The sequence below is a fragment of the Triticum urartu genome, chromosome 5 (assembly GCF_003073215.2).
Source record: "Triticum urartu cultivar G1812 chromosome 5, Tu2.1, whole genome shotgun sequence".
Taxonomy (NCBI): domain Eukaryota; kingdom Viridiplantae; phylum Streptophyta; class Magnoliopsida; order Poales; family Poaceae; genus Triticum; species Triticum urartu.
The window spans coordinates 596538287-596564549 of NC_053026.1; the positions used below are offsets into that span (position 1 = coordinate 596538287).

The 26263-nt window shown below is 44.7% G+C and overlaps 1 pseudogene; it reads left to right on the forward strand.

The window, feature by feature from the left end:
- The first annotated feature begins 480 nt into the window (after positions 1-480).
- The window catches only part of LOC125507500, a 40830-nt pseudogene continuing 15047 nt past the window's right edge, over positions 481-26263 (forward strand).

The following is a 26263-nucleotide window of genomic DNA, read 5'->3' on the forward strand; positions in this document are numbered from 1 at the left end:
AAAACGACCGGCGAGAGAGCGAAAAAAACCCTGAAGTAAGGGCTCGGGAAAAAGACTCTCTAGGACACTCGGTCAACACAACGGCGGACGAACCCTAGGTACGGACGGCACGGCCCCTGGCGGCGGTCATGGAGGCCGACCGCCCCGAGGGTGGCGCGTGGGTGCGGAAGCGTCGGCGGCTAGGGTTTAGAACCCGAAAACTGATACCAAGTTAGATGTGGGAATAGTTGTTGTATTGCTTAAGTCTGATGGGCATATATATAGAAGTATATGATCATATTAAAATACAAGTTAAGATAGAATAATATGCTACACTATCTTAGCTTTCTTAATAATCACCATACTCAACATTTCTGAACGTTCGAGTGGTGGTCTTTTTGTTGGCTTGGACAGATGCTATTTTGGTCACCGCAGTCCAATGTCAGTATTACTTTTGGCAGACAGAGATAGAGGTAGCAGAAGCAGCACACACGCATGGGCATGGCTGCAGCAGATCTGAAATATTTTTCTCGTGCAAAACCTGCCAACGGACCTTCAAGTTGGCGCACCTTTTCACCTGGCCTGTCCTGGATATCGGGCATGCAGTGCACACAGCATGGTGATTCTGCGTTCGGCCGGAGCTCGCTCAACAGCTCCACCGAGAAGAACGTTTTCGTCGTAGACAACTACGGTGCCCGTGCCGATGGGAAGCACGACGACACGCAGGCGCTGGCCAAGAATGCGGCGTGCTCCTCTTCCCGTCCAGCCGTGCTGCTCGTTCCCAAGGGCAAGAGCTACCTTCTCAAGTCCATTACATTCGCAGGGCCATGCATATCCAGAGTCACCTTCATGGTGAAGGGCACACTGGTGGCTCCTCGGAGCAGATCCGCCTGGAACGAGGACAACATGAGGCACTGGATCATGATCAAGCACATCACCGGCCTCACCATCACTGGCGGCGGCACCATCAAATATCAATGGCAACGGAGACATTTGGTGGCAGAACTCATGCAAAACTAACAAGGCTTTCCATGCACTGCGGCCCCTACAGCTCTTACGTTTCACCAGTTTGACAATCTCACGGTGGAGAACCTGGAAGTTATAGACAGCCAACAAATTCATATCTCCGTGGAAAACTACAACAATGTCAATTTGGCGCGTCTATCCATCACGGCGCCTGGCACGAGCCCGAACAGCGATGGCACCCACATCACTGCAACGACATGCAAGTTAGAGATTTTTTTGGATAAAAAAGCAGGCCGCAGTCTACCTTATATATTCCAAAGCCAGACCAAAAGGTTTGAGGATTGTTTGAGTACAAAAGGATGCCGATGAGATCATCGCATCAGAGCAATCACTAGTAGAAAAAGGGTCAAACGTGAAGCACAATAGTGCCGGTTTGAATTTCAGCCGGCACTAATGTGTACAATAGCACCGGTTCGTGGCGGCGATCAATAGCACCGGTTCGTGGCGAACCTTTAGTACCGGTTCATGCCACGAACCGGTACTAAAGAGGTTGTGTCAGCCTGCGGTCAGGCTATGGCCCCACCATCACCATTTAGTGCCGGTTCGTATCACGAACCGGTACTAATGAGGTTATGGCAAGCTGTTTTTAGTCCCACCTCGCCAAGAGAGAGGGACTAAGAGCGGTTTATAAGCCCTGAGTGCAGAGACGATGAAGAAGAGGCTCAATGCTCACGTTGCTTAGCTTCAAGCCTTCAGGAATATGGTAGATTGCACGAGCTACGCGCAGTGCAGTTTACACTATTCCGAAAGGCTTGAAGCAAATTAACGAGCATTGCATCTCTTTTTTATTTTTAATAACTTATTACAACTCCGGACTTCTTCTGTTATGGCAAAAACTAATTGCACGTTGGCATTTATTTTTTTTAAACTTTGGTTATAACTCCAAACTTTGACCATCAAGTTTTGCAGAAAAGAAAAAATAGCAGAAAAGAAAAAAACTATAGCTGAAAAGAAAAAAAATATATAAAAAAACTACTCATAAATAAATAGAAGAAAATAAATATAGCAGAAAAGAAAAAACTACTCAGAAATAAATAGAAGAAAAAATAAAGCAGAAAAGAAAATAAATTATATTTGCTATTTTTCAATCGTTCATAAAATGACCGTGAAATTGAAAATCACTACAAAATGAACTCTGAAAATGTTGAATTTTGGCAAACTAGATGAATAAAACTACTCACAAAAAAATAGAAGAAAATAAATATAACAGAAAAGTATAAACTATACAAAAAACTACGCAGAAATAAATAGAAGAAAATAAAGCAGAAAAGAAAAAACTATAAAAAAATTGGGGCGTTGGCCTGTGGGCCTGCTTGCAATTACAGGCCTTAAAGGTCCAGCAGACTCACAGGGCAACGCGCAGAGTTTACGCCCACAAGCCTGCTATATAGAGGAGTTCGAAGAGGTAGCCGCGGCTGGGTTTATAAACCAGTGCGGTTGCCCTTCGCCCGGCGAGGTGGGACTAAACTTTAGGATGGCAGCGCGAGGCCTTTAGTACCGGTTGGTGGCTCCAACCGGTACTAAAGACCACCCTTTAGTACCGGTTGGAGCCACCAACCGGTACTAAAGGCCTGCTCTTCCCGCCTCTTGGCCTGGCCAAAGTTGGCCTCTAGTACCGGTTGGTGGCTCCAACCGGTACTAAAGGCCTCTCCTATATATACAACACTTACGAAAATTCAGTTATATCTCCCCACTTCTTTCGTCTCCAACCTCTCGCGCGCCGCTCGAACCCGTCCTCGCCGCCCGTCGCCCGTCGTCCGTCGTCGTCGTCGCTGTCCCCGCCGCCGCCCGTCGTCGTCGCCGTCTCGCGCCGCCGCCCCGAACGCTGCGCGCCGCCGTCCGTCGTCGTCCCGCCGCGGTCCCGTACGTCTCTCGCTCTCGCGTATACCCGCCGCGCCGCCGTCCGTCGTCATCGCACCCGGCCCGTACAGCGGCGCCCCCGCCCGTACGTACGCCGCCACCCCCGCCCCGTACGCCGGCGCCCCCGCTCGTACGTATGGGGCGGCGGCGTACGGGGCCGCACACATACACACATACACACACATATATACGTACACACTACACACACACACACACACACACATACACACACATTTTTTTACTTATTTTCTGTATTTTAGAAAAGTTAATTAGATGATCAAATGTTTGATTAATGTCGAATGTTAGATAGATAGAAAATTGTCGAACTAGAGATTTGAACTAGTTGAATAATTAATATAACTAGTTTATTTTAGTAAGAAAATTGTCGAACTAGTTTATTTAGGTATATGAGATTTGAACTTATTCAATAATTAATATAACTAGTTTATTTTTAGTAAGAAAATTTAGGTATCTGAGATTTGATACAGTTTATTCAAAAATAGTTAACAACTAATTTGTAATAGGTGTTTAATATTTCACCTATATGAACATAGGAAATGTCATCTGACGACGAAAAAGATTTCATTATGTGCGAACACTGTGAAGACCAGCGCGGTCTGTGCGACAGAAATTTCCTTGTTGATGGTAGGCGCTTCAGCATCAAGCTGGATGAGACATTCAAAGTTGACACAGTAAGTCACTTTGTCAATTATTATTTGAATGCAAAACTTATGCTTCATTTGCTTCAACTTATAATTTTAAATTTTCACTATTCTACTAGCGCATCCCCTGCCATGCAAGAATTTTTGTCTTGGATAAGATAGGTTTTAGTGCTATAGATGATATGGAGGTAAAGAGAGTTTACTTGAAGACGGAGCATGGGTATACTTTCAATGTCAAATTATATAATGGAGACACATACACCCATTTTGAATGCAAAACTTGGCAAGCACTATGCAAGGCTTATGCATTTGAGTCTAGTATGGTTGTCACCTTTGATATTCGTCCAGAAGGTGATATTGAAGGTAATATAGACATCTGGGTCGATGTGCAAACGCCTCTAGTTCTATCATTATGTGAGTTTTTCTCAACCATGCATGCATATGTTTATGTCTTTGATACAGTTTATTCAAAAATAGTTGACAACTAATTTGTATTGTCAGCTTATTTCGGTTCAAGCAAACATGTCCGGCGCTTGGTAGACAGGACCTACTACTGCCCCGGGGCTCAACTAAACTGCGAGGAGATAAGTCATTATGTTTCATGGCTTGAGAATCTTAATACTGTCAAGACAAATTTTTTTCCTGAACTTAGAAATGTTAGTACTCAAAACATGCGACCAATGGTGATCGTATTGAACTACGGTCACATCTATAATCGAAAGATGGTAAGATTTTAACTATTTGTCCTTAATTAGTGCATCTTTTGCATACATTATTTTTGAAGCTAAACTTTCATTGCTTAGTATATTAATTACTATACGATGTTCTTCAACAGGGACTTCCGATGACGGTTGTGCCTCAGTGGATCGAGACTAAAGGTGACATGTCAATGGTTAGCTTACGGCCAAGATATCCTACATTGCACATGAGTGCATTCAGGATTTCTGAAAGCGAAGAATGCTTAATAGTGAAAGATTGGAGCAAAATTGTTAACGATCGCAGAGAAGTACTAGGGGGCAGCAAGGAGAAGCGCAACCCAAGATTAGGAGACAGATTCATCTGCATGCTCCAGTATGATGAATCAGGAGAGCTATACATGTTCTATGCTATTCTACCTGAGAGGGAGCAGCACTAGTTCATGCTCTTAATTAGTGTCTCATGTCTGTGTCCTGAACTTCGATGTTGGTGATGATTATGTTGAACTCGATGATATCTTTGCTTCTGTTACAAAATGAATGTTTCCTCTTTAAGCTAGCCAGTGTTGGTGATGATTAGATAGCTAGCGGTAATGACTATGATGATTAAATAGTGGTAATTAGACGACTACGATGATTTTTAGCTAGCTAGAGTTTATTTATTTATTAATATACGATGATGAGGATGATGATGATGACGACTACAACTCATTATAACGTAAAACAATCCTAAATTAAATTGATAACACAAATTTAATTGAAAAATACAAAATAAAACAAAAACCCACAAACATTTAGTACCGGTTGGTGTTACCAACCAACACCAACCGGTACTAAAGGGCTCCCGGCCCCCGGAGCTGGCTCGTGCCACGTGGTTTCCCTTTAGCACCGGTTCGTGTTGAACCGGTACTAAAGGGGGGGGGGGCTTTAGTGCCCACACTTTAATTCCGGTTATGGAACCGGCACTAAAGGGCCTTACGAACCGGTGCTATTGCCCGGTTCTGCACTAGTGAATGCAAAGAAAACAACAGGAGGAAGAGAGGAACAAGCCCAAGAGGCGGTCGATAAAGAATATGCCTTGCACCGAAGGAAAGCTTGCAAAGAACAGCTATTCGTTCTAGAGCACCACAGTCGGAGCATTTCCGTGACAGCAGCCCAGGAAGCGCATGCATCATCGTTACTTTGTCAAACACTCTAGCGTTGCACACCTTCCAGAGCTGAGTTGCACAAGCAGCGACCAGCACAACCCAATGGTGGCTGATTGCTCTCATTTTGAGCACAGAATCCTTCAGGGAATGTGATGTTGTTGTTTGCTGAGATACCTCCAGCTTCTGCCACAGAGTGGGCGGGCGCGCATCTTAAAATGATATGATCTATACTTTCCTCCGCGGGGCAGAGATTACAGAAAGGATGCTCAATATTCTTCCACTGCTTCTGAAGTATGACAATTCTTACGTTCAAGCGCCCTTTGTGAGCAAGCCAAAGAAAAACTCGCCATCTCTTGGGAATCGTCTTGTTCCAAGGGCCAATAGCTCCCGTGGAACACATTTCACGTGAATTGGAAGGAGTGCGACGTGGTTGACGAAAATAGCTGTAGTGCAACGCTTCAGAAGCCCAAATAGCCAAGGCCCACTGGGGCGATTAAAATGGTCGTCAACGGCTGTGAGATTATGTTTAAGACATGTGGGTCTCACTTGACAGAGCATCTAGTTACGGCCCCACTTGGCAGTGCATCAGGTGAGATGTGCCTCTGTGCCTGTGTGAATTAGGTGAGCAGTGACCCGTTGCTCCTCCTCTTCGTTCTCAGCGGTGAGCCGGCGACGACGCCAGAGCTTTTTTTCTCAGTGATAGTAGCGGTGGAGCTGTCGTTCTTGGCGCCGGGGACATATGTGGTGAGTAAATCCTGAACCCTTGTCCTGTTCCCTTTCTTGTCGAGTTAGATCTCACCGCATCGCCTCTGTTTCCTCTGTTTTTGGTCGATTTGATGCATATTTGGGTGCGGGGGACGGGGCTGACCGCGATGGAGCCGCCAGAGACAACAACGTCGACTAGGTATGTGCATACTTTCCAACCTATGCGATTTGTGCGTCGTCTACTTCCGCTAGCTCACACTGCCCGCCATTGACAAACAGGGGTAGGACATTCGAATTCACTGTCGAATTCTTTCCTCTAAGGTGAAGCTAGGTGATGGTAGCGTGCGAGACATAGAGAGAGATACCGTTATTAAATGGGAGGTTGAATGTGCAGAGATTGATCCTCAGGAAATACAGAGCATGGAAGGGAGGGCCGTGAGAAATGTCGTGGAGAAAATTGGGGAGAGCATTTTTTGGGGTCCAGAGCAGGAGGTAGCATTGTTACGGTTTGATAATTGGAAGGGTGAGTATGTGAGAATTGAGAATGGTGAAGAGATGGTTGATGAAATCGATCGGCAAGACGGCTGGGCAAGCAAACAGACTACCTTTCATGCAGATCTCGTTGATCTGAAATCAGATTCTAAGGTTGGATATGTGCCCTCAAAGTTGGCTTCACAGATGGTAGATGATGATTGGGCCTCACAGAGACAAATAACACCCATGTTTATGGGTGAAGTGACTGTAATAGGGAGGGTTGATCAAGATGTAGAAGAGGGTTGTGATGGTGTTGCAAGGGTTGTTTGTGTTGATTGAAATTCAGTACAATTAGAAGACACTACTGATTTGGTCATTGCACCAATGGCTGACACTGAGATGGCCAAAAAATTTGGCATTCCAGTAGATCCAGTAGATGATCAAGATGAGGAAGAGAGGGATGAATATAGTTTTCCTAATGATGCTAACAGAGATGCTTGTGAAGATGTGGATGGATAGCTGATGAAAGATGATGCAGATGATGTAGACGATGCACATGAAGATGAGCTTGTAAGTGTGTATGACAAAGAAAATCCTGTTATTGAAGTAGGCAAGTTGTTCCCAAGCATGAAGGAGTTTAGGATGTGTTTCAAGACTTATGCAGTCAAACATGAGTTTGATGCCAAGACTATGTGGACTGACAGAAAGAAATTTTATGCAAGGTGCAGATGTTTCGATGGAAGTGTCAGGCCTTGCAAGTGGTACATATCTGCTAGAATTCAACCTGATGGAAGTACCATTAGGGTTAATCAAATCCCAAATCCACATACTTGTATTACAAGTTCACAGAGAGTATCAACCATGACATCACAGCTTTGGATTGCAGAAAAGATCACTCCAATTTTAGCCAAGAAACAAAACACTACAGTAAAGAAACTTAAAGTGGACTTGGAAAAGTAGTACCCCATTAAGGTGAAGTATACCACAGTGTGGAAAGCAAAACAGAGGGCAATGAAAGAATTATATGGTGATTGGGCAAATACTTTTAGGATGCTTTATAACTTCAAAGAAGAGGTGCAAAAGAGGTCACCTAGCAGTGTTGTGGAGATAGATACTCAGGTAACATAGGATGGTAGAGTTCTTTTGTCCAAGTTCTTTATGGCTTTAAAGACTTGCATAGATGGCTTCAAAGAAGGGGCCGTTCATATTTGAGCATAGACTCATCTTTTTTGACAGGAAAATGGAATGGTCAATTGGCAGCATGCAATGCTTTAGATGGACACAACTGGATGTTCCCTATTACTATTGGTTTGTTTCAGTCAGAGATAGTGGTTTCATGGACATGGTTCATGATGCAGTTGAAAAGATGCATAGGACCAGTGTCTCCTTTGGCTGTACACACAGGTGCATGTAAAGGGCTAGAAAATGCAGTGAAGAATGTTTTTCCTCATTGTGAGCAGAGGGAGTGCTTTTGCCATATGTGGATGAATTTTGATCAAAAAATTCAGAGGGGGAGAATATGGGAGAATGTGTCCAGCAGCAAGATCTTACACTAAACAAACACATTCATATCATCTTGATAAGATAAAAGCAGCATGCAATGAGTTTGGTCCATGGTTGAACACATATCATTCTCTATTGTGGTACAGGTCAAGATTTAACAGTGCCATCAAGTGTGATCATATCAACAATAACTTGGCAGAAAGTTTTAACAACAAGATAGAGTAGTTAAAGAACTTGCCTGTGCATGACATGGTTGACCAGATCAGGATCATGATCATGCGCATGTGGGAATTGAGAAGAAGCATTGGTGATTGTCTGCAAGGGGATAAGCTTCCTGCGATGGTACAATAGGTGGCGAACAGGAGCAGGAATCTTACACATTTGTCTGCTGAAAAATCTTCATTGTGGGGTGCTGAAGTTAGAGATACCAAGACTGGAAGGAGGCATGTTGTAAAATCTGAGTTGCATGACTGCACTTGCCTCGAGTGTCAACACACCGGGAAACCTTGTGACCATGCCATACTTTTCTTGGCCTCCCAACCCAAGATAAACATGCACCCATACTTGCATGAATACTACTCAGTGGCAAGATTCAAGGCTGCATATGCAACTCCAATTCCAGCACTTACAGATCAGTCTCAGCGGCCTGAAATGGAAATTGAATTTTCCATGTGTCCTCCCCTAACAAAAAGAAAAGCTGGCAGGCCTAAAGAGAGTAGATTCAAGGCATGGTTTGAGAAAGATGGGAGTAGTAAAAAGGGGAAGGGGAAGAAGGATGCAAAGGCAAAAAGGTCCCAAAAAGGTAACAAAAATAGATGCAAGTTGTGCCAGGAACTTGGGCACTGAAAATGATCTCCAAAATGTCGTTACACTCCTGAAAGGCCAAAGTATGTTTACGTTTGTGGTTTTTTTAATTTGGTTGTTGTATTTAATTACTAGCCAAATTAAAAGCTTTTTTTCCAGGAGGAAGCGTGGAGGTCAACCCCTTGTTGTTGAAGATTGCTGGGCAATCAAAAAGGCAAGAATCAATGGCTGTACAAAAAAGAGAGGTTATGGTGATGAACCAGAGTTGGATGATGCTGCGGTGCAAAATGAGCAAGAGTTGGATGATGCTTCGGTGCAAAATGAGCAAGAGTTGGATGATGCTGTGGTGCAAAATGAGCAAGAGTTGGATGATGTTGTGATGCAAATGAGGTAGTCTTTGATCTTGTGATGCATCATGACCAACATTTGGATGATGACGTGGTGCAGAATATGGTGCAAACTGAAGCTGTTGTGGCAGATATTCTGCAAACTGAAACTGAAACTGAAGATGTTCTACAAACTTAAGCTGTTGCGGCAGATGTGATGCAAACTGAGCCTATATTGCAAGTTGTATTACCAATTGAAGCTACTAGAGTTGTTGTGAAAACTGAGCCTCATGTAGATGGTGTGGTGCCAACTCCAGCTGTCCTAGCTAGTCCAGTTATGAAAATCAAGCTTTTGAGTGAACTAGGTGTCGTACGATCAAAAAGTGGTAAGAAGAAGAAATCGAGTGCTAAGAAGAAGTGAAAACTTCATTTGTCAAACTTGTGTAATGGTAACGTGTGTCGTAGAATAATAAACTTGTCTCAATTTGTGTAAACTGACATCTGTGTAATGCTATTTAAATTTGTTTAATATGTGGTATTGATGGTACAATGCTTTAATATTAGTCATATGCATGCTAAGCAATCAATCCGAGCACTTATTGTTGATTTGAAAAACTTGCCTCAATGAGCTCCGAAGCTAGGCTAAACACCCCATTTCTAAGCAAAAAAATTCGACCTTTTATAAATGAGCCAAAAATGAAAACTTGACATCTAGTGTGCAAATATAGGGTCCATGCCAAATATATGATCATTTGGATAAATTATGACAAGCTTAGCCCTAAACCCTAGCTTGAATCACATGCAACCTCGTTCATGATAGCTATGTTGTGTGAAGGTTTTTTCATGAAAATACCCATAGACCAAGTTTCTTATTTTTCCCAGCAACTCACTCACATAATATGACGATGGGTGAAAGTTTCATATTTTTATGATTTTTTTAATTAGTTATGCTCAACCCTAGCTTGAATCCCATGTAACCTCGTTCATGATAGCTATGTTTTGTGAAGGGTTTTTCATGAAATACCCATAGACCAAATTTCTTATTTTTCCCAGCAACTCACTCACATAATATGATGATGGGTGAAAGTTTCATATTTTTATGATTTTTTTGAATTAGTTATGCTCAACCCTAGCCCTCAAAACCCTCTCAAAACCCCTTATAACCCCTTCTGAAACCACGCATCCTTCCGAGACACTAGATCCCTCTTAGTGAACGGTCTGGATCAGGCGCTAGGGCCACGTCGCTGATCCGTGTGATGCTCTGTGATTGGCTGCATTCGACAATGCTGGATAACCCCCCTCTTCTCTGGATCGCTGGATCACTGTGCGCTCAACGGTGTGGATCAGCATGTAGTGCCACGTAGCGATCCACAGGCTATGCTCTGATTTGCTGTAGTGGTTTTTAGAGGATGCAGTGCCATGCAGTAGCCGTTGCCCTTGTTTTTTACGCTGCGTGGGCTAGCCATTGGGCTCTGGTAAAAGAAGCCCACCAGTTAGACCTTTGGACCGAACGTTGCCTCCTCTAGCCAGGCCCTAGCCAGCAGGCTACATTGCCATGCATGCATGGCGGCACACACAGAGAAATGGCAGCACATGCAGAGAAATGTCCCCTTGACCCATGACGGCACAGACGCGTGCGAGACGTCGCAGCATGGCAATTGATGCACGGGATAGAAGAATGGGCAGGCGTGACCCCTTGACCCACGACCAATGGCACAGACGCGTCGCATCCTGGCTATTAATCCAGTGTTTGATGGCAGCCTTGGTTTCCCACGCTCGTGTACACACCTCGATGGGGCGCCACCAAACGCCGCCCGCTCATTAATTCGACCCGGTGAAAACCACGTCGCACATGATCTATTTAAGCGACACACATCGTCTTCCTCTCCCTCCTCATCCATACCCCCTACCCCATCCTCTCCCATCTGCTCTCCTTCTTCCTTCTCCACAAACCAAACCCGATCGAGCCACCATGCAGTTCACCGGGCACTAGTAGAAAAGGGGGCAACGGTCCAGGCCGAGTCAGCCCAGTAGTCCCGGTTCAGTCTAGAACCGGGACCCATGGGGGCATTGGACCCGGTTTGTGAGCCCAGGGGGCCGGCCGGGCCACGTGGGCCATTGGTCCCGGTTCGTCTGGACCTTTTGGTCCCGGTTAGTGGGACGAACCGGGACCAATGGGCCTCGCTCCTGACCCACCACCATTGGTCCCGGTTGGTGGCTTGAACCGGGACCAAAGGCTCCCTTTAGTCCCGTTTCATGCCACCAACCGGGACCAATGAGGTGCCTATATATACCCCCTCGTGTAAGAGCAGAGCACACTGCTCTGTTTTTTTCTGGCCGAGGGGGAGGGGAGGGCTTGGTGGTGCTCTAGCTCACCTCCTATGCACACAAGGTGTTCGATGGAATGCCCGAGCCACACTACTTAAGCTTTCTCCTCTCCAAGCTCGACCTCCAAGCTCCATTTTCCTTAATATTTGTCTAGGTTTGGCGGTCTGTCATGCCCCGTCCCCGTCTTCACCGCCGTCGATCACCCGCGCCGAGCTCATCGCCGGCACCACCGTGGTGAGCCTCTTGTTCTTATCTTCTTTCTGAAAGGAAAAAATATTCTTACTTGTATGTTTACATAGATACTTGTATTATTTTCTTATTACTTTTATTAGTGCATCTTATATAGTGCGATGGTTTTGGTATCCGCCCCCGTCGGCCCTCGTCATGTCTATGATTCGGATGTGGTATATATATTATCTTTATAACTATTGGTTCATTTACTGTTTATGAAAATTATGCCGACCAACGTGACATAGATTTTATTTATGTAGGATGTATGTGAATCGGAAATTCCAACCGACCCTATTGTCGAGAGGTTAAATTTAGTTGAAGAAGAAAACAATTTGTTGAAGGAAAAAATAAAAAAATTGAGGAGGAGAAGATGATATTGGAGTTGCATGTTGCGGATGTCGTTGATGATCACAAGATCAAGATGGATGCAATGTGCTTGAAGATTAGAAAGATTAGAAAATATGCCATTCATACCGAGGCTTGGTATCATTATGCCGTTGGATCAATTGTTACCTTGGTTGCGATTATGATCGCATTTGTTTTCGCATTGAAATGTTTTACATAGTTTCAATGTATGGTTTAATTAATTAGATGCTCTGGAGAGCTATATGTTGTTAGATGAGAACTATGTATGTACTTTGGTTTTAATGTGATGATGAAGTTCTATTAATTTGGACACTTAATTATATATAATGCACGCAGATGAACCGACAATGGATGTACGGTGACAGACACACCTCCGAGTACATTAAGGGCGTGCATGAGTTTCTCGATGCGGCTGAGGCAAACAAGCAAAATGGTTTTATGTGTTGTCCATGCACTGAATGTGGGAATACGAGGTCTTACTCTAACCGGAAAATCCTTCACTCCCACCTGCTTTACAAGGGTTTCATGCCACACTATAATGTTTGGACGAGGCACGGAGAAAAAGGGGTTATGATGGAAGACGGCAAAGAAGAAGAGTACGATGACAACTATGTGCCCACTGAATACGGTGATGCTGCAACGGGGGGAGCTGGTGAAGATCAAGAGGAACCAAACGATGTGCCCAATGATGCTGCAACGGGTGAAGCTGCTGAAGATCAAGAGGAACCAGACGATGTGCCCGATGATGATGATCTCCGCCGGGTCATTGTCGATGCAAGGACGCAATGCGAAAGTCAAAAGGAGAAGCTGAAGTTCGATCGCATGTTAGAGGATCACAAAAAAGGGTTGTACCCCAATTGCGAAGATGGCAACACAAAGCTCGGTACCATACTGGAATTGCTACAGTGGAAGGCAGAGAATGCTGTGGTTGACAAAGGATTTGAGAAGCTACTGAAAATATTAAAGAAGAAGCTTCCAAAGGATAACGAATTGCCCGGCAGTACATACGCAACAAAGAAGGTCGTATGCCCTCTAGGATTGGAGGTGGAGAAGATACATGCATGCCCTAATGACTGCATCCTCTACCGCGGTGCATACAAGGATCTGAACGCATGCCCGGTATGCGGTGCATTGCGGTATAAGATCAGACGAGATGACCCTGGTGATGTTGACGGCGAGCCCCCCAGGAAGAGGGTTACTGTGAAGGTGATGTGGTATGCTCCTATAATACCACGGTTGAAATGTCTGTTCAGAAACGAAGAGCATGCCAAGTTGATGCGATGGCACAGTGAGGACCGGAAGAAAGACGGAAAGTTGAGAGCACCCGCTGACGGGTCGTAGTGGAGAAAAATCGAGAGAAAGTATTGGGATGAGTTTGCAAAGGACCCAAGGAACGTATGGTTTGCTTTAAGCACGGATGGCATTAATCCTTTCGGGGAGCAGAGCAGCAATCACAGCACCTGGCCCGTGACTCTATGTATGTACAACCTTCCTCCTTGGATGTGCATGAAGCGGAAGTTCATTATGATACCAGTTCTCATCCAAGGCCCTAAGCAACTCGGCAACGACATTGATGTGTACCTAAGGCCATTAGTTGAAGAACTTTTACACCTGTGGAATGGAAACGGTGTACGTACGTGGGATGAGCACAGACATGAGGAATTTAACCTAAAGGCGTTGCTGTTCGTGACCATCAATGATTGGCCCGCTCTCAGTAACCTTTCAAGACAGACAAACAAAGGATACCACGCATGCACGCACTGTTTAGATGACACTGAAAGTATATACCTGGAAAAATGCAGGAAGAATGTGTACCTGGGCCATCGTTGATTTCTTCCGACCAACCATCAATGTCGAAAGAAAGGCAAGCATTTCAAAGGCGAGGCAGATCACCGGAAGAAGTGTAAGTGCATCTAGTGCCACCCCTAGTTGGTTTTGGAGTATTGACGACAAACCTAGTTGAGGGACTAATGTGTTTGTGAGAATTATAGGATAACACAGGTAGAAGTCCCTCATTGATTCGGTTTTCCTACCAGAGATGACCCCTAAAAATGTAAGAAGACATTGAAGTCAGAGGTGGTATGTGAAGACATTCACATTGAAGACTATGATAAGAGAAGACATCGCGTGAAGACTATGGAGCGCGAAGACTTAGCAGTTTTGTCGTTCTGTGTTTTTCTTTGTTGATTCATAGGAACCACTGTACTGTTAAGTGGGGTCCAAGAGAACCAGTCAGAATGACTGAAGTGATGCTTAACCAAAATCCTATGTCTTCGAGTGAAGACTATGAGAGCAAATCTTGTCAAGAGTTGGATAAGTCAGCTTTGCTTGTAGTCCAAGTAAAGTTGCCATGTGTGTTTGAAATTTGACCGTTGGAACACGTGTTAGTTCCTTAGTGACCAAGGGTCATTTCGGACAAACCAGGTTGGGTTGCCCAGTGGCTATAAATAGCCCACCCCCTACTAAAGGAAATATGCCCTAGAGGTAATAATAATGTTATTATTTTATTTCCTTATATCATGATAAATGTTTATTATTCATGCTAGAATTGTATTATCCGAAAACATAATACTTGTGTGAATACATAGACAAACTAAACGTCACTAGTATGCCTCTACTTGACTATCTCGTTAATCAAAGATGGTTATGTTTCCTAACCATAGACATGTGTTGTCATTTGATTAACGGGATCATGTTATTAGTAGAATGATGTGATTGACATGACCCATTCCATTAGCTTAGCACCCGATCGTTTAGTATGTTGCTATTGCTTTCTTCATGACTTATACATGTTCCTATGACTATGAGATTATGCAACTCCCGTTTGCCGGAGGAACACTTTGTGTGCTACCAAACGTCACAACGTAACTGGGTGATTATAAAGGAGCTCTACAGGTGTCTCCAAAGGTAAATGTTGGGTTGGCGTATTTCGAGATTAGGATTTGTCACTCCGATTGTCGGAGAGGTATCTCTGGGCCCTCTTGGTAATGCACATCACACAAGCCTTGCAAGAATTGAAACTAATGAGTTAGTTGCGAGATGATGTATTACGTAACGAGTAAAGAGACTTGCCGGTAACGAGATTGAACTAGGTATTGAGATACCGACGATTGAATCTCGGGCAAGTAACATACCGATGACAAAGGGAACAACGTATGTTGTTATGCGGTCTGACCGATAAAGATCTTCATAGAATATGTGGGAGCCAATATGAGCATCCAGGTTCCGCTATTGGTTATTGACTGGAGACATGTCTCGGTCATGTCTACATTGTTCTCGAACCCGTAGGGTCCGCACGCTTAAGGTTTCGATGACATTATATGAGTTTATGAGTTTTTGATGTACCAAAGTTAGTTCAGAGTCCCGGATGTGATCACGGACATAACAAGGAGTCTCGAAATGGTCGAGACATAAAGATTGATATATTGAACGGCTATATTCGGACACCGGAAGTGTTCCGGGTGATTTCGGAGGAAACCGGAGTGCCGGAGGGTTACCGGAACCCCCCGGGAGAAGTAATGGGCCATATGGGCCTTAGTGGAGAGAGAGAAGGGCAGCCAGGGTGGGCCGCGCGCCTCCTCCCCCCTGGTCCGAATTGGACTAGGAGAGGGGGGGCGGTGCCCCCCTTTCCTTCTCCCTCCCCACTTCCTTTCCCCCTCCTAGTAGGAGTCCTACTCCTACTAGGAGGAGGACTCCTCCTTGGCGTGCCAATAGGGCCGGCCGGCCTCCTCCCCTTGCTCCTTTATATACGGGGGCAGGGGGCACCCCTAGACACACAAGTTTATCCTCGTGATCGTTTTCTTAGCCGTGTGCGGTGCCCCCTTCCACCATATACCTCGATAATATTGTAGTGGTACTTAGGTGAAGCCCTGCGACAGTTGAACATCAAGATCGTCACCACGCCGTCGTGCTGACGGAACTCTTCCCCGACACTTTGCTGGATCGGAGTCCGGGGATCGTCATCGAGCTGAACATGTGCTAGAACTCGGAGGTGCCGTAGTTTCGGTGCTTGATCGATCGGGCCATGAAGACGTACGACAACATCAACCGCATTGTCATAACGCTTCCACTGTCGGTCTACAAGGGTACGTAGATCACACTCTTCCCTCTCGTTGCTATGCATCACCATGATCTTGTGTGTGCGTAGGAATTTTTTTGAAATTACTACGTTCCCCAACACCTACAACCATAAACGGTTGGCTGCTCAGAGTTAGAGTACGGCTTTTGTCGTTTGAGAGCAACCCACCTCGAAGCCTTTGAGAGAGAATTCCTTGCGAGGATAAAGCCCTAAACACCCAGAGCCAAAGAGTGTTAGGCATCACTTAAGTCTTCCTGTCTGTGTGATCTGAAGACTTATTACACTTGAGGACTGTGAATCCTCCAGCCGGTTAGGCGTCACGTTCTGAGCATCCAAGAGTCATTGTGGATCGCCGGTGAACGAAGTCTGTGAAGGTTTGGAAGTCTACCTTGAAGACTTACCAGAGTGATTGGGCGAGGACTGGGTGTCCTTAGCTCAAGGGGAATAAGGTGAAGACGAGGTCTTCTGAGTTGAATCTCAGCCTCCCTAACCAGACGTACAGTTGTCACACCAACTGGAATTGGTCCAACAAATCATTGTCTTCAATGAGTCACTGGTTTCATCCTTCCCTTCCCTTTACTTACTATTGGTCCTTGTGAAGTCATTGTATGATTGCATTATCTTTTGTCTTCATTGAGTGACTGCTTGTTCTGATTCCCTTCACAATATCTTCCTACCTGATCTTTACTGCCTAGCTGCTATTAGTCATTGTGCTTTCACTTCATTGAATACTTGACTATGGTTTGCCTAGTGTAGTCTACCTTCCTCTGCATGGTAATAGGTTTATTTCTATCGTTTGTCTTCGAAACTTCCATGTTTTGAAGACTTTCATAAAAATTGCCTATTCACCCCCTCTAGTCGATCACTAGCACTTTCAATTGGTATCAGAGCAAGGTACTCCCTTGTTCTGTGTGATTCGGTTTAACCACCTGGAGTTTTAGCTATGTCGACTGCATGGATAATTAAAGTCTCCGCTGCATGCCCCGTCTTCGATGGAACTGAATATCCCTACTAGAAGAATAAGATGCGCATGCATCTTGAAGCCATTGATGTTGACCTATGGTATGTCGTCAAGAATGGCATTCCCAAGGCTGGTGAAGGTGTCACCGCTGCTGATGTCAAGAAGTTCGTTCAACTGGACTCCACTGCCAAGAACATCATTTGTGGTCATCAGACCAAAGGATAGTATGGCCGCGTGAGTGCTTTGGAAACATCTAAGCTAGTCTGGGACTGGCTCTCCAAGGTCAATGAAGGCGTCTCAACCCAGAGAGATCAGAGAATCAGTGTCCTTCGCAACCTCTTCAACCGCTTCAAGAGAAATGACAATGAGAATGTCCAGCTCACGTTTGATCGACTCACTGACATCACAAATGAGCTTCAAGCTCTCGGCGCCACTGAGATCACCAAGCATGAAGTCATCAAGACACTCTTGAGATCACTTGACAGCTCGTTTGACACCCTAGCCCTGATGATTCAAGAACGTCCTGACTTCAAGACACTCGATCCGTCTGACATACTTGAGAGGCTCAACACACACGAGTTTCAGCTTTCTGAGAAAAGAGACATCTACGGTCCCAACTATGGGCGAACTCGTGCCTTGAAGGAAAAAGCTGTCTCCTCATCTGAAGAAGAATCTGACAGCAGTTCTGATGATCCTGAAGACATTGGAAAGGAGCTTGCTATGCTTGTGAAGAAGTTCCAAAAATTCACCAATCAGAAAGTCTTCACGATCAAGCTCAAGGAATGATGAAGCTTCTGCTCATGACTACAAGAAGAGAACATGCCACAAGTGCAAGAAACCTGGCCACTACATCTCTGAGTGTCCGTAGTGGGACAATGAGAACAACAACAAGAAGAAGAGCAAGGAGTATGACTCTGACGACAAGAAGAAGAAGAAATACTCAAAGTCTTCTTCCAAGTCTTCCTCAAAGTCTTCATCACACAAGAAGAGCTCATCTGGCAAGGCACGTGCGTTTGTTGGCAAGGAAATGGATTCAAAGGAGGAGTCCGCTTCTGAGGAGGCGGAGGTGGAGTCTGAGGAGGAGTTCGATTCTGGCGTTGCGAGTCTGGCTACAACATACGTTGCCAAGTTCATCTTCAACACTGAAGACAATGACTTCATCACCGACACCGATGCAAATGACAAGGACTACTCCGCTCCTACCTACTACTTCATGGCACGCGGTGCCAAGGTAAACACACGCACTACTCACTATCAAACATCTAGTGAAGATGACTCTGATTGTGGTTCCAAACCCAGCTACAAAACACTTGCTAAAATTGCAACTGAATAACAGAAAGCTATGGAACATATTCAAAAACTGTTAGACAAAAGCGATGATCTGTTAGACACTGAAATGACTCGATCTCAGTCCTTAATTGAAGACATAAAAAATCTTCACGTTAAGTATGAGGAACTTGAAAGTCATCATGAAATGCTCTCAACAATTCATGAAAAGCTTTCCTATGATTATCTTCAAAGGAAGCAAGATCTTGAGAAATTGAGAGCGGCTCATGAAGATCTTCAAAAGGAAAACGAGTCACTTCGCGCCGAACAGATCAGTTCAGCTCAGGAAGGATTTGAACCACCATTTTGCAGACGTCCATTTTTCATTATGCATATCATTATCTTCGTTACGTCATATCTTGCATAATGAATTGTCATCATAAGTTGAAGAGGATCTCCACAAGTACAACATGCCATGTGCATTTGCATTCCAAAAGCAAATTACTTATATGCACATCTTCAGGGGGAGCCCTTGCAACTTATGAAGACAATCCCCTATCCTTTACAATTTCACATATTATATTCCCCGTTGAAAACTTCAACTAGTTTGTCATCAATCACCAAAAAGGGGGAGATTGTAAGTGCATCTAGTGCCACCCCTAGTTGGTTTTGGAGTATTGACGACAAACCTAGTTGAGGGACTAATGTGTTTGTGAGAATTGCAGGATAACACAGGTAGAAGTCCCTCATTGATTAGGTTTTCCTACCAGAGATGACCCCTAAAAATGTATGAAGACATTGAAGTCAGAGGTGGTATGTGAAGACATTCACATTGAAGACTATGATAAGAAAAGACATCGCGTGAAGACTATGGAGCGCGAAGACTTAGCAGTTTCGTCGTTCTGTGTTTTTCTTTGTTGAGTCATAGGAACCACCGTACTGTTAAGTGGGGTCCAAGAGAACCAGTCAGAATGACTGAAGTGATGCTTAACCAAAATCCTATGTTTTCGAGTGAAGACTATGAGAGAAAATCTTGTCCAGAGTTGGATAAGTCAGCTTTGCTTGTAGTCCAAGTAAAGTTGCCATGTGTGTTTGAAATCTGACCGTTGGAACACGTGTTAGTTCCTTAGTGACCAAGGGTCATTTCGGACAAACCAGGTTGGGTTGCCCAGTGGCTATAAATAGCCCACCCCCTACAACCATAAACGGTTGGCTGCTCAGAGTTAGAGTACGGCTTTTGTGGTTTGAGAGCAAGCCACCTCGAAGCCTTTGAGAGAGAATTCCTTGCAAGGATAAAGCCCTAAACACCCAGAGCCAAAGAGTGTTAGGCATCACTTAAGTCTTCCTGTCTGTGTGATCTGAAGACTTATTACACTTGAGGATTGTGAATCCTCCAGCCGGTTAGGCATCACGTTCTGAGCATCCAAGAGTCATTGTAGATCGCCGATGAACAAAGTCTGTGAAGGTTTGGAAGTCTACCTTGAAGACTTACCAGAGTGATTGGGCGAGGACTGGGTGTCCTTAGCTCAAGGGGAATAAGGTGAAGACGAGGTCTTCTGAGTTGAATCTCAGCCTCCCTAACCAGACGTACAGTTGTCACAGCAACTGGAACTGGTCCAACAAATCATTGTCTTCAACGAGTCACTGGTTTCATCCTTCCCTTCCCTTTACTTACTGTTGGTCCTTGTGAAGTCATTGTATGATTGCATTATCTTTTGTCTTCACTGAGTGACTGCTTGTTCTGATTGACTTCACAATATCTTCCTACCTGATCTTTACTGCCTAGCTGCTATTAGTCATTGTGCTTTAACTTCATTGAATACTTGACTATGGTTTGCCTAGTGTAGTCTACCTTCCGCTGCATGGTAATAGGTTTATTTCTATCGTTTGTCTTCGAAACTTCCATGTTTTGAAGACTTTCATAAAAATCGCCTATTCACCCCCCTCTAGTCGATCACTAGCACTTTCAAGAAGCCCGCCATGCGTACCTGTGATCATGTACTTGCTATGGTCAATGATTTACACGTAATCTTTGGAAAGGGTCCTGGCGGACTAGCTGTTCCGAATGACGCTGAGGGACACACACCCATGTGGAAGAAGAAATCTATATTTTGGGACCTACCCTACTAGAAAGACCTAGAGGTCCGCTCTTCAATCGACATGATGCACGTGACGAAGAACCTTTGCGTGAACCTGCTAGGCTTCTTGGGCGTGTATGGGAAGACAAAAGATACACCTGAGGCACGGGAGGACCTGCAATGTTTGCACGAAAAAGACGGCATGCCTCCAAACCAGTATAAAGGTCCTGCCAGCTACGCTCTTACGAAAGAAGAGAAAGAAATCTTCTTTGAATGCCTGCTCAGTATGAAGGTCATGACTGGCTTCTAGTCGAATATAAAGGGAATAATAAATATGCAAGAGAAAAAGTTTCAGAACCTAAAGTCTCATGACTGCCATGTGATTATGACGCAACTACTTCCGGTTGCATTGAGGGGGCTTCTACCGGAAAACGTCCGATTAGCCATTGTGAAGCTATGTGCATTCCTCAATGCAATCTCTCAGAAGGTGATCGATCCAGAAATCGTACCAAGGCTAAGGAGTGATGTGGCGCAATGTCTTGTCAGTTTCGAGCTGGTGTTCCCACCATCCTTCTTCAATATCATGACGCACGTCCTAGTTCATCTAGTCAACGAGATTGTCATCCTGGGGCCCGTATTTCTACACAATATGTTCCCCTTTGAGAGGTTCATGGGAGTCCTAAAGAAATATGTCTGTAACCGCGCTAGGCCAGAAGGAAGCATCTCCATGGGCCATCAAACAGAGGATGTTATCGGGTTTTGTGTTGACTTCATTCCTGGCCTTAAGAAGATAGGTCTCCCTAAATCGCGGTATGAGGGGAGACTGACTGGAAAAGGCACTGTTGGAAGTGACTCAATAATATGCAGGGACGGATATTCTTGGTCTCAAGCACACTACACAGTTCTACAGAACTCTACCTTGGTGACCCCGTATGTCGATGAACACAAGAACAATCTGCACTCCAAACACCCGGAGTAGTGCGACGACTGGATTACATGTGAACACATCAGGACTTTCAGCAGTTGGTTGGAAACACGTCTCAGAGGTGACAACACTGTTTGTGATGAGTTGTACTTGTTGTCCAGGGGACCATCTTTGATTGTATTGAATTACAAAGGATACGAGATAAATGGGAATACATTTTACACGATCGCCCAAGATCAAAAGAGCACCAACCAAAACAGCGGTGTCCGCTTTGATGCAGCAACCGAGAGCGGAAAGGACACATATTATGGTTACATAGTGGACATATGGGAACTTGACTACGGACATGATTTTAAGGTCCCTTCGTTTAAGTGCAAATGGGTCAATCTGTCAGGAGGCGGGGTACAGGTAGACCCACAGTACGGAATGACAACAGTGGATCTGAAAAATCTTGGGTACACTGACGAACTGTTCGTCCTAGCCAATGATGTGGCACAAGTTATCTATGTGAAGGACATGTCTACCAAACCGAGAAAAAGAAAAGATAAGTAAGCGAATACATCATATGATGAGCCAAAGCGCCACATAGTTCTTTCAGGAACAAGGGACATCCTGAGAGTGGAGGGCAAGACAGACATGTCTGAAGATTATGAAAAGTTTCATGAAATTCCTCCCTTCAATGTCAAGGATGACCCAAGCATCCTGATAAACGATGAAGACTATCCATGGTTACGGCACAATAAGCAAATGACACAAGCGAAGAAAAAGTGAAGACTTTCTCCCGCAACTATTATGATGATACCATGCCAACTTTGTAACACACGAGTATGCTATCCCAACTTTTACAGAGTTCATTTGAAAACTATGAATTTAGGTCGAATTTTGTCTATAGCTGCATCTATGTTCATTTTTTTTAGTAAAGTTAATCACAACCTTGTGATTCACACAAATTTCAAAGAATTCAAATTTTAATTATTCAAATTTGAAAACTAATGGCACTAACAGAAAGTTTATAATTTTTCTAAAACTAATGGCACTAACAGAAAGTTTATAATTTTGCTCACCTAAAAGCAAAAAGATTTTTAAAAAATAAAGCAAAAAACAAAAGAAAATAAATAATACAGAAAACAAAACAAAAAAACTGGAAAAAAATAAAATAGCAACAATAAGTATTTTGTTGTAAGTAGAAACAAAATAAAATAAATAAAGCAACAAAGAAAACAAAAAAACTAAAAACGTGTTTTCAAATTTGAAAACTAATGGCACTAACAGAAAGTTTATAATTTTTCTAAAAATAAAAGCAAAAAGAATTTAAAAAATAAAGAAAAAAACAAAAGAAAATAAATAATGCAGAAAACAAAACAAAAAACTGGAAAAAATAGGCACTAAAAGCAAAAAAAACTAAAAAAGTGTTTTCAAATTTGAAAACTAATGGCACTAACAGAAAGTTTATAATTTTTGTGACCTAAAAGAAAAAAATCACTAAAAAACTATAAGTATTTAGTTCTAAGTAGAAATGAAAAAATAAATAGCAAAAAAAATGCCACCTACTGGGCCACCACGGGCTGAATACGACTAGAAACCCATCCATGGGCCAGGATTCAGGCCCGTAGAAGGCCCAGCAGGCCCGCAGGCATAACAGTGCGAGATTAGGCCTAGAGGCCTTCAATTCAGAGGAGTTCAATGAAGATGGCGGGGCAGGGCTTATAAACAGGTCCTGCCGCTCCTCGGCTAGCGAGGTGGGACTAAACATCCCACCACACCGTGGCTTTGGCAGGTGCAGGCCTTTGGTCCCGGTTGGTAGCACCAACCGGGACTAAAGGGGACATTGGTCCCGGTTGGCGCCACAAACCAAGACCAAAGCCCTCCTTTAGTCCCGGTTGATGCCACCAACCGGGACTATTTCCCACCTTTAGTCCTGGTTTGTGCCACGAACCGGGACTAAAGACTTTGCTATATAAGTTCACACTTCGGAAATTTTCACTCTCATCTCTCGCAGTTGCCGCCCTGACGCCGACGCCGCCAGGCTGCCCCGACGACGCCCGCCGCCCCCGCCGTAGCCGTCGCCTCGCCCGTGCCCGTCGTCGCCGTCGCCCGCGCCCTCGCCATCGCCCGCCGTCGCCCACGCCCCTGCCCCGACGCGCGCCGCCCCGGCCCGCCCCCGTCGCCGTCGCCCGCGCCCCTACCCCGACGCGCACCGCCCCGGCCCGCCCTCGCCGTCGCCCGCTCCCCTGCTCCGACGCCATCCTCGCCGCCGACCCCCCGCGCGCGCGGTCCTCTCCTCAGCTTGGTCCGGCCGCCGGCGCCCTCCCTTTGCAATTTTTTTCATATTTATGCTTGTTTATATATATATATGCTTGTTTATATATATATATATATGTAATGATTTTTTTATAGAATAAGATGTTTTTTTCATAGATGATCACGTATATGATGTATGCACGAATGTGGATGAAATATGATGTTTTTTTGTTCATAGAACATGATGTTTTTTTAATTCACAGATTTTTTTTGTTCATGAGAGAGGCGGGGACGTTGAGGGATCATAGATGTATTTTTTCAGAATTTTCTATCGTGCATAGACAGATTTAGACCACAGGAGCACCCCCTCCCTATCGTTGCAAAATTTGCTAAGTGATATTAAGAAGGGAGGAAAAGAAGGATAGGAAAGAAAGAAAATAAGAAGAGGAAAGAAAAAGAAGAGGAGAGGAAGAAGAGGACAAATAAATAAGAAGAAGAAAAAAGAAGAAAAAGAAGAGGAGAAGAAGAAAGGAATAGTGGAGAAGAAGAGAAAATAGAATATATTCTATTTTCTCTTCTTCTCCACTATTCCTTTCTTCTTCTCTTCTTTTTTTTCTTCTTTTTTTTTCTTCGATCTTCTCCTCTAGCTATTCCTTTCTTCTTCTCCTCTTTTTATTTCTTCTTCGTTTTCTTATGTTTTATCTGGTCTGTCGTCGTCGATATACCCCTCCCGACACCGACGGCGACCCTGACCCTCGATGTAGAAAAAAGAATCATTGTGGGACGTGGATGTAGTATCCGACACCGACGGCCACATGTATCTCACACCCACGATACTTGCTATTTAGGGTTTCCTCTACTGCTCGGCGACCCTCGACGACCCTCGTTCCCGATAAAAAGAGGAAGAAGAAGAAAAAAAAGAGGAGAAGAAAGAATAGAGGAGTGAGACCTCTATTCTTTCTTCTCCTCTTTTTTTTTCTTCTTCCTCTTCTTTTTTATCCTTGAAGCGTTGTCAAGGCCACCCCAAACCCTAGAGAAGCAGCGTCGAGGCCACTAATTAATATTAGTTCTACGTTTTCCACTAATATATCCATCTTTCATGTTTGAATAATAATTGTCATGTTGTAAATATTTGTAGAAACTATGGACACCGCCTGAGACGAAGTACAAGAAGAGTTGTTGGGGGACATAATCGCACGAGGAAGTGATGCCGTCTGCTCGTTGTTTCTCAACGACACCGATGGTATCGAAGCAGCTGGCTATGATTATGATGGCTCCGGCGACCCAATGCCGGTGCAAGAAGGAGACCGTGAGGACGGCTCCGGTGACCCAATGCCGGTGCAAGAAGGAGACCGTGATGACGTCTCCGGTGACAGAACCGAGTCCGGCCAGGTATATATATTAGTTAAGCCTGTGCTGACTAGCTAATTGTTGCATTCATTGTTTTGGTATGTACACATATTAATTAAGTCTTTGTTCTTTTTTCTAGCCATCCGGATCGAGCACAACTTCGTTAAAGAGACGAGGCCCGAAGAAAAAGTTGAGCTCGGATGAAAGGTTTGAGATCATAGCAATCGCACCCGACGGCCAACCGATTGAATCCCTCCGGACAAAGAGCGCATTTGTTGCTCAGTGCGGGGTTCTGGTTAGGGACAAGATCCCGATCAGCATCCAGCAATGGTTAAAGCCGGCTACAGAAGACCCTGAGGTGTCTTATGTCAATGATATGCAGAAAAATGATCTTTGGACTGAGCTGAAGTCAAATTTCACTCTACCGCCAGAGGATGATCCGGAGAAGCCAGTTAAAGAGCAATTAATCAAGTCTTTTGCTCTTAAGAGGATGGCAGAACTATTCAGGAGGTGGAAGAAAGAGCTGAATAAGTTTGTCAATAAAAAAGAGACACCAGAATTCAAGGGCAGATATGAGAAGATCAGAGATCACTGGCCCGCATTTGTGGCCCACAAGACATCGGAAAAGAGTAAGAAGATGTTGGCGACAAACAAGCAAAATGCTGCGAAGAAGAAGCATCACCATCGCACGGGGTCAGGTGGCTACCTCGTAGCCCGACCTAAGTGGCCCAAGACTGAGAATGATCTGGTTGATAAAGGGATCGAACCAGAGACAATTAACTGGCCAGACCGTTGCCGGACTTGGTTCTTCGGGGCTGGTGGATCCTTGGACCCTGTATCAGGGAAGTGCATTTGGACGGATGATCAAATGGAAATACCAGTCAGGAGGCTTAAGCACTATATCGAAGCAGCGCAGCAAGGGACGTTCGTTCCAGACAGAGAGAACGACGAGCTCACAATGGCCCTCGGGAATCCTGAGCACCCTGGACGGACACGAGGCACGCCAGGCTCCATTCCGTGGAAGGCTGGGTTTCCGGACGCAGGCGGTTACAAATGCCACGAGAGGAGGAAGAAAGTGCAGCAGACCCAACTGTAGACGCTGCACGCTAGGGTACAAGCGATAGAGGAACAAGAAGCAAATCGCAGCAAACGAACTGCCGAAGCTTCCCCCAAAGCTACCCCGCCATCTCAGCGGAGAAGCAGCGTGGCTTCCACCAAGCTGCTTCAGCCGGAGCATGTCTTGACGGATCCTGCCAT